The sequence below is a fragment of the Bison bison genome, unplaced genomic scaffold, assembly GCF_000754665.1.
Source record: "Bison bison bison isolate TAMUID 2011002044 unplaced genomic scaffold, Bison_UMD1.0 scf7180017864348, whole genome shotgun sequence".
NCBI lineage: Eukaryota > Metazoa > Chordata > Mammalia > Artiodactyla > Bovidae > Bison > Bison bison.
Genome location: NW_011494920.1, coordinates 1,613,871 through 1,623,651, shown reverse-complemented (window position 1 = coordinate 1,623,651; position 9,781 = coordinate 1,613,871).

Here is a 9,781-nt window from a genome sequence, read left to right as displayed (position 1 = left end):
TAATTCTTCAGGGTTGGTGGTGGTGCTTTAGTCACTAAGTCACCTCCAACTCTTGTGACCCCATGAACTGTATCCTGCCAGGCTCCTCTGTCCATGGGATTTCCCAGGCAAGAATACTGAAGTGGGTTGCCATTCCCTTCTCCAGGGAATCTTTCTGAGCCGGGGATTGAGCCCATGTCTCCTGCGTTTTACAGGTGGTCTTCTGCATTGTAGGCAGATTCTTTACCACTGAGCCACCAATCTTCAGGGTTAATTCCTTCATATTCAGTTACTATATGGTTGCTATACAGTTAAATATAGTTTTAAGACATTAAAATTTTAATAATAAACTGCTCTTTAAAAAAAGTTGTACTGATTTATGCTCCCAGTAGTAGTATATGCTAGTGTTTCACCTCCCACGCCTGTATCCAAATTGGATCTTATCATTGAGTATTTTAAAATACTTAAAACAATATTATGCAGTCTTTAAAGATGACAAATCAGATACATGTTTAACACCTGGGAAGATATTTATAACAGCAGTCAGTGCAGAAAGCAGAATCCAGCTGCACATTTGCAGGCAAAGAAAGAGAAGTAACACAGTTTGAGAGTGTTTTCCTCTTACTTCTACCCCTTCCCCTCAATTTTATTTAATTATACAGTTTTGCAATACGAGAATAGAACTATTCCAGAATGCAAGGGGCAGAAAATGACCCCAATGTAATTTTCAACAGAGGTAAGCCACTCTAGCAATTTTAAACAAAATGGTTAAGATTTAATATAGAGAATAAAGAGTTTACAGTCACTGGCAGGTGTGTATGACCTTTAGAAATGATTCTCAGGACAATGCCACCAAAGGGCCAGGCTTGGAAACAATCAGAGATCCGGATTCAGGAAACCACTTCATAGTGGCTGATTCCAGGATCACTTGCCCATGCTTCCGTGAGGGTGCAGGGAGCCACCGTAGATGATGGCTCCCAGAATTCATCGTCTTAGCTGTCAGCCAGGGATCAGGAACACACTGCTTCACCTACTAAATGTAAGTGGCTAGATTTAACAGTAATGATGCTTGGCAGAGTTCTGCCTCCCTCTCCAATGAACTGTTTCTGAATTTAAGTGAATGTGACTGGTGGAAAGTGGGTGATGGGCCGAGCACTAGCTGCAAGGAAGTCTGGGAAATGTAGTTTTCATTTTTACTTCTTCTGAAGTACAGGTTGTTGTTGTTCAGTCCCTAAGTCATGTCCGACTCTTCTGACTCCATAGACTGCAGCATGCTAGGCTTCCCTGACCTTCACTGTCTCCTGAAGTTTGCTCAAACTCATGTCTGTTGAGTCGGTGATGCCATCCAACCCTCTCATCCTCTGTTGTCCCCTTCTCCTCCTGCCCTCAATCTTTCCTAGTATCAGGGTCTTTTCCAATTAGTTGGCTCTTTGCATCAGGTGGTCAAAGTATTGGAGCTTCAACTTCAGCATCAGTCATTCCAATGAATATTCAGGGGTGATTTCTTTTAGGATGCTATCCAAGGGATACCCAAGAGTCTTCTACAGCACCACAATTTGAAAGTATCAATTCTTTGGTGCTCGACCTTAATGGTCCAACTGTCACATCTGTACATGACTACTGGAAAAGCTATAGCTCTGACTATACAGACCTTTGTCTAGAAAGAGCTTTGATCAGGTGTTTAAGCAAGCTAATCTTCCGCAGATCTTTTATTTCTTTGATGGTTTGATATGTGAATATGAAACCATGAAAATACGAAGATTGTGAAGGATTTTCTCTGTTGGCTCTTAGCCTTCTCTGTCTTGCCATTTGCCCTGAGAAGATGACCTCTGTGCATTGTACATCTCCTGGGGTGCTGGTTGCTTTTAGCCACTGGCAAGTCACAGGAAAGGTAACCTCACTCCCTCACGGCTGGTCTGCATTTGGGAGTGGTTGTGTCCTTCTACCTAAGACTCAAGTGTCTGCTGGTGGACAGCTCTTGCTGGGTTGTCAGCAGAAGCACCTTCCATCTGCCCCTTAGATCTAAAAGTGGTGGTGGCGTCTTACTGTCACTAAGGGTTTTTAACCACCCCTTGTTGGTTCCCTTCACCCAATGCACAGATTTGCAATCGTTTCTTCATTCAACTGTCTTCAGTTGCTCCTCAGAGTGTGCTATCTTTTCTTGCTGGGGGTGTGATGGATGAGATATATATTTGATAAAACATAGTTTTTATTCTAAGGTGCATGCAGCTATGAGCTAAACATAGCTAATTATTATGAACTGAATGTGTCCCAAAATTCATATTGAAGACTCAACCCCCATACCTAAGAATATGTTTTTGGAAATGGGGGCTTTTAAAGAAAAAGTTAAGGTTAAATGAGTCATAAAGATGGGGGTCTCATTCAATATGGCTGGTGTCCTTATAATGACAGAATGTGACACCAGGGTTCCCGTGTCCAGGGAAAAGGCCAAGTGAGATGGTGGCTATCTACAAACCAATGAAAGAAACTTCAGAAGAAACTAAATATGCCTATACCTTGACCTTGAACTTCCAGCCTCCAGAACTGTGAAAAAATAAATCTGTTATTTAAGCTCCCCAGTCTGTAGTACTTGGAGATTGCAGCCCTAGCAAATTAATATCCCATCACAAAAGCCAAATACAAAAAAAAAGAAGAGACTTACCAGTATTGAGCCTTTCAAAGGGAGGAGCGAGCATCTCTGGGTGGGGGAGTTGAGGGAAGGCCTTGAAAAATTGTTTATGCTGGAACTTGAAGGTTGGAGAGAATAATGTGACTACTTGGCAGTGTCATGGGATTAAGTAAGAGTAAATATAAAACATAGTGTCTCAAGACTTCCCTGTTGGTCCAGTGGCTAAGACTCTGTGCTCCCAATGCAGGGGGCCCAGGTTTGATTCCTGGTCAGGGAACTAGATCCCACATCCTGTAACTAAAGAGTTCACATGCGGCAACTGAAAATTTAACATGCTGCAACTAAGACCCAGTGCAAGTAAACAAATAAATGATAAATATTAAAAAAATAAAGTGTCTCAATATCTGTTGAATACCTTTGTAATTTACAAGGACCCACAGCTAAACTCACAGATGCAGGTTCAGGGCTATTTCCTGACTTCCTGTGGCTTACTCTTTCCAGTAGAGTAGTAAGATATTCTAACACCTTAAAGTTCTTAATTCTCGATAAACTTGAGTTCCTTGGTTCTTAAGGCCATCTACTGTTGGTGTCATCTCTTAACACTCAACTCTGTGAAAACTAGCCTCTAAGATTCTTCCAGTAACCCTCGTTCCTGGTATTCACATCCTTGTGTGTCTCCTCCCACAATGAATAGGGAGTAGACCAGATGGCCCAGTAGAGAGCGTGACAGTGTGAGGCTTTCAAACCCAGGTCACAAAAGGCATGGAAGCCTCTGCTGGGTCTCTGGGATCACTAGCTTGGGCAGAGCCAGCAGCTATGCCATGAGGATACTCAAGCAGCTCTGGAAGAAGCCCACATGAAGAGGACACAGGCCTCCGGCCACTTCCCAGCCATGTGGTTTAAGCTCCTTGGGAACACATCCTTCATCTCAAGAGTATTGCAGTCTCAACTGATTCGACTTCATTTCACTAGAGACTGAGCCAGAATTGCCAAGCCAAGATACTCCTTAACTTCTGACTGTGGAAAACTGTGAGAATGGATGATGACGATGATTTTTTAAGCCACTGCATTTTGGTTTATTACATAGCATTAAGTGATTAACACAATGTTTATAACCTTCCATCTAACACACAGGGGCTTCCCAGGTGGCTCAGTGGTATAAAAATCTGCCTACAGTGCAAAAGAGACAGGAGATGTGGGTTCAGTCCCTGGGTCGAGAAGATGCCCTGGAGGAGGGCATGGCAACCCACTCCAGTATTCTTGCCTGGAAAATCCCATGGACAGAGGAGCCTGATGGGCTACAGTCCATGGGGCCGTAAAGAGTCAGACATGACTGAGCACACACATCTAATACATAACACAGTTCTCCGCATTCTACTTCTTTTCTTTTCTCTTTTTACACCCCTCTTCTCAGAAAATGAAACTAATAGCAGACTGATAAGTGAATTGTCCATATTGTTCTTCTTTGTAGAGAATGCCTTCTTTTTCCTTCTTGCCAATCATCCAAAGTTTGGCTCAATGTCCACTTCTATGAAGCTTTTGACCTACTATATTTTACCAGTCTTTGCCTCAGTACCTCACTGTTGGTACTTCAAAAGTAACTATTTACCATCCTATATCATTTATTTTACACATATCTTTGTAAAGATTAAGACTGATGCAGATTTCTTCTGCGTCTCCCACAGCACCTAGCCTAATGCTACACAAGTAGCAGCTACTCTGGTGAATTGACTTAGTTTTTAATAGGCCATCATCCAGTCAAATCAAAATCTAGAAAAACTGTTCTTAGTCTGAATTCCAAAGTTATTGATTTAAAGATTGAAGTAAGCAATTTTCAGACTGTTTTTAGGTATATAGGGTTTGTGTTCTACATATAAAAGGGAAATTTAAAGCAAGGATAATTAAATAAGCATATTAAAGTCATAGCATGTGACAAGGGCCAAGACTGCCGGTGCCAGCCGGCAAAGTCGATCAGGTCCCGAGAACGTGCACGGCGGGGCTAAGAAAGAAACTAAAGCAAGAGACTACAAAGATGGGGTCGAGAGGTTCAGACACGTCACCAGGAAGGGACGCAGTCTGACCCCAACTTTATTCAGCATCTTATATTTATACAGAAAAGCGTGAGAAAGACAAGACAGTTGACTTTTTTTCTTGGTTGGCCTATACATCTTACAGTCACAAGAAATCTTGAGAGCATGGGAATGGCTCCCTGTTATTATTTCTTACACCAGATAACATTTCTCTGTGCGTGAGAAGTTTGCACAGAACTCCAGGTGTCTGCAGTAAATAAGCGCCTAATCTCTGGGGTGGCGGGACAGAGAGCTATGTTTGCAAGCAAACCCTCAAGGACTGAGGCAGCTCCCAGAGTTGTGTCCTTTGGACAAAGGACCCCGTTCTCACGGGCAACTCCCTGCACAAGACTACAAAAAAAGTGCAGCAAATGAACTTGTGTTCGTAATAGAATCCTGTATTCCATCCAACAAGAGTCCAGTAATCTTTCTGTTCCTCTTAGCATTCTGTTCTCTTTCCCTGGGGATGTTAATATAATGATTCCTGAAAGAAAAAAAAAAATTATGGTCCACAGAAGTGGAAATGTTTCAGTGTAAGTAAATGGCTTCAGAAATTCATCAACACTTTAATTTCAGAAAACATTTTTGGAGTAGATTGTCAACATATCCAAATTGTATTTGTAACTTGCATTTCAAATTAAACCTCAAAATCATTGCTTGCTGTCTCTGTAAATACATAGATATCTCAGAATAATGAATTAACAGGGGTCTCCAGAGAAAGAATCTATCTATCTGTCCATCCATGTATCTATTTAACTACTGAGATAGACCCAATATAATCTATTTGTCTATCTCTCTGTCCATCTCCTCAAGAGATTCTAAGGAACAATTGTGAGGTGACAAGTTTGAAATTCGTACGGTAAATCAGCAGGCTGCAAATTCACACAGGATTTCTATGTTACAGTCTTGAGGCAAAAATTCCTTCTTTGGTAGGAAACTTCAGTTTTTGCTTTGAAGGCATTCAATTAATTGGATGAGGCCTACCCACCCTCTGGAGGGTGATGGGCTTTGCCTAAATTGATTGTAATGTTAAACACATCTACACAGCATTTTTGCAGCAACATCTATACCAGTGTTTGAACAAACACATGGGCACCACAGCTTAGTCAAGCTGATACATTAATCATTTGATACCCTACTTGAGAAAGTAGGCTTTTAAAACATTTATTTCTCTGTTTTCTGTACCACCACATATTGAGTCCTCCAAATACTCTGGGAATCACACACAAAATCAGAGACACACTGAGCCATGAGTGAACCACCAACACAACCATGATTAGTAGGAATAAATCCTGTCTAATGAATTATAGGAACAAACTTCAGAAACTTAATTTTCTATAGGTGTTTATTAATAAGTAACTGTATAATATTAAAACAGAATTTAAGGGGAGAATATGACTCACCACGAGAGCTAATAAAATGCCTTCTGCTACTGACTCAGTTTTTAAATATGCAATAATATGCATTCACAGAATGGCCAAATTATTCTCCAGAAAACTCTCCTAACAAAACTCTAATTCAAAACATGTACTGGTATCAGAGAAGCAGCTTTTCCCCCAAAGGAGGTATATGCAAATATCCAGAGAGTTCACCATGTACAGAGTGACAGACAGTTGGGGAAGAATGATTTCAGAAATGTCACCCTCTCAAACTTCCCAAATGATCTAATGACAGAGTTGCAAAAAGCCACAACTTACGGTAATTCTTGGGGTCTAATGAAGTACTGGAGGTGTCTGAAAATGTTCCTAGAAATGGGAAAGTCTACCCTGTTAACAATTTCCCAAGTCATGTTGGAAATGTGTTTCCTGACCCAAAGGTTCTTACTTACTGGCCTTTTACTCAACAAAGTGCTGGTAAAACTGAGTAGATGAAGAAATAATGCATGGGGCGACATGCATGGGGTGATAGTCTCAGGAGGTTTTTGTATTTAGTTAGAGCATGACTGTAACATTTTAGCATGGTTTAGTTGGATATTTGGGGTTTCCCTGATGGCTCAGATGGTAAAGAATCCACATTTCCTGCAATGCAGGAGACCTGAGTTTGATCCCTGGGTCGGAAAGATTCCCTGGAGAAGGAAATGGCAACCCATTCCAGTATTCTTGCCTGGAGAATTCCATGACAGAGGAGCCTGGTGGGCTACAGTCCATGGGGTTGCAAAGAGTTGGACACGACTGAGCGACTAACACTCATTCAGCCAGTGGGATCTTTATTGTAGAAAATGAGTGACCCTCTAAAACAGAACTGGGAAGCATAGTTAACAGAAGAATCGTGTTTTTGATTTAGATAAAGATTCTAAGGAAGAGTTGAAAATAGAAATCTACACATCCTTATTGGTTCATAGTCTCAGTATCCAAATTAACTATTTAAGGTCTTGAAACCAAATTGTTTGAAAAGTTTTATTTGGTAGCAGAAATTATCTACAATTGGATCTTTACAAAAGAAGATGTGTAAGAAGGGAGAAATAAATTTATACATAAGATTCTGCTGTGGAAATTTGGGACGGTTATCAACAATCGATTTAGGTTACAAGAACTCACACAAAGCCATGTCTTTTTAGTAAAGGAATCAAGAAGCTAGGTTAATCCCTTGATGAAACAGACTGTTGAAACTCATAATATACATTATACTGAATCCAAAGAAAGATAAATCTATGGAGGATGAATTATTTCAAGTTGCAGTGATATATAAACATATTTATCAGATTAAAACCAATCATCTCAAAACCTGACAAGTGATTTTTCATCATCACAAGTCCATGATGTCTAAAATATTCATTTGCACCATGGCTTTTCATCTCACAGTTGTTAGTATTTTAAATTATGTACAGATTTACATAAAGCAGATGTTATTGTTTTTCTGGAGATGACCCTCTCTCTCTGGATCCACTTGGTTTGGTCATGTTATGTCAATCCTGTTAAAAAGCTGACTGTTTATCTAACAGTGGAGGGTAAGACCAACCGCAATGACCCAAAGATAGGAATAAAAAGGATTGGCCCACATTGTTGTTTCTAAAATTTTTAAGGCTAACACATTTTAAAAAAGATAATTCACTTGAAATACTAACACTGATACTTTCAATGGGTCAAATAAAGAGGCACTAAGAGTGTTTGGGAGTATGTAAGCATTATGCCTAAGGTATAGTGTATGGGCATAAAATAGTGAATAGCTAAACAGAACATAAAAAATACTGTTTTTGCTAGAGGGGGAATGCAGGCAACTTCCCACTAGTAGAAAAACAAACACTGGGGTTCAATTTAGAGTTTGACTGAGTTGAATATGAAGATTATAAGCTTCCATGGATTAAATATAAAGTTCAGAGGGAATTATGACATTAATGTACAAGCATGGCAGTATTTCTGTATCAAATTAGTCTATGATTAAATACAATGCTATATATACATACACACACTCATAGTACCTTTATGGAAGTCTCTAAAATGCTCACAGTGGCTTATACAGTATTGATGAAAAATAAAGATAAAAAGGTATAGTATGTAGATAAAAACCATTTTTATAGCTTACTGAGTGATACCTCCTGTGGGTTCAGTAGCTTAAATTGTTCAAGTTCAAATTCTGATTTTTTAAAGTGGCATTGCACACTGGTATTCAAACTTTCATGAAATTGTACAGTTTTTTAAAAGAAAGACTAGAAGGGAGAGAGCATAAACGTGGTAGAAAAAGACTTCTGATTTATAACTCAACTGTTACGTGGTTAACAAGTGGTGTTCAACACATGTCTGGCCAAAACTCGGCTTCTTGTAGGTGATTAAGGATATTAAGGGGTCTGTTTTCCCAATGGTTTAATGGTAAAGAATTTGCCTTTAATGCAGGAGGCACAAGAGACATGGGCTTGATCCCTGCGTCAGGTAGATCCCCTGGAGAAGGAAATGGCAACCCACTCCAGTATTCTTGCCTGGAAAATTCCATGGACAGAGGAGTCTGGCGGGGCTACAGTCCATGGAGTTGCAATGAGTCAGACACAACTTGAGCATGCTTGCATATGTGTATTTACATATATATGTGTATACACATATAGGTATTAAAAATGTTTGATTCAAATTTTGTTTTTATAAAAGTGCATAGTTTAAAAACTTACTAAAAATTCTATCACACTGGAGACCACTTATGTATAAATTTCTACTACCAGGATAATTTACTTTATGTATAAACTGGGAATACGACTATGACTATCTCTAGTTAAAGAATCTCCTGTAATGTGTGTTTAAACCCTATTATTTTACTTACCTACATTTGCATGAATCAAAATTCTCTTGATAGTACTCAAATAATAAGGCAAAGAAACAGACTGGCAGCTGAGGCTTCACCAACTATAATCTCAACTTCACATTTGTGTTACTTAGAAATCAATGTTAGATTCTTAGTAATGGACTAAGACAAGTAGACAAATGTGGACTCAAGATATGGTTACACTGATTAAATGGACTTTTCAGGCTTTATGTATTGGGCTTATACAAAGTTTACTTAAAAAAGATTCTAGCACTAAAAAATGTTTGGGAGATAAGAGTCGGACACAACTGAGCGACTTCCCTTTCACTTTTCACTTTCATGCATTGGAGAAGGAAATGGCAACCCACTCCAGTGTTCTTGCCTGGAGAATCCCAGGGACGGGGGAGCCTGGTGGGCTTCCGTCTGTGGGGTCGCACAGAGTCGGACACGACTGAAGCAACTTAGCAGCAGCAGCAGCAGCTCTGTAAGAGACTGTCTTTCCATTTAATTTGTTAATCCAGTGTTTAATGTGAATTACTTTAACAAACTGCCTAATACATTTTAATTCTTAAATTACTCAGCTTAATGGGAAAATTTCTACAAATTAGTGTTGTGGGTCTTCAAAAATGATAACTTGTAAAATATTGAGAAATTCCACTAAAATATTCATAATTGCCTTAAGCTTTTCTGATAGGTCACATTTAAAACAATATTTCTAACTGTGAATTAGTCACATATCTATTGTTATGTTCTAAATCTCAAAATATGCTTATCCTCCATGCAACACAAGTAAGTACCCTCACACTAAAAACTGTGTTGTGTGTTTTGATAGCTCAGGAACATTTCAATGATTTTTTCCTTTATTTTGTGGTTTCAT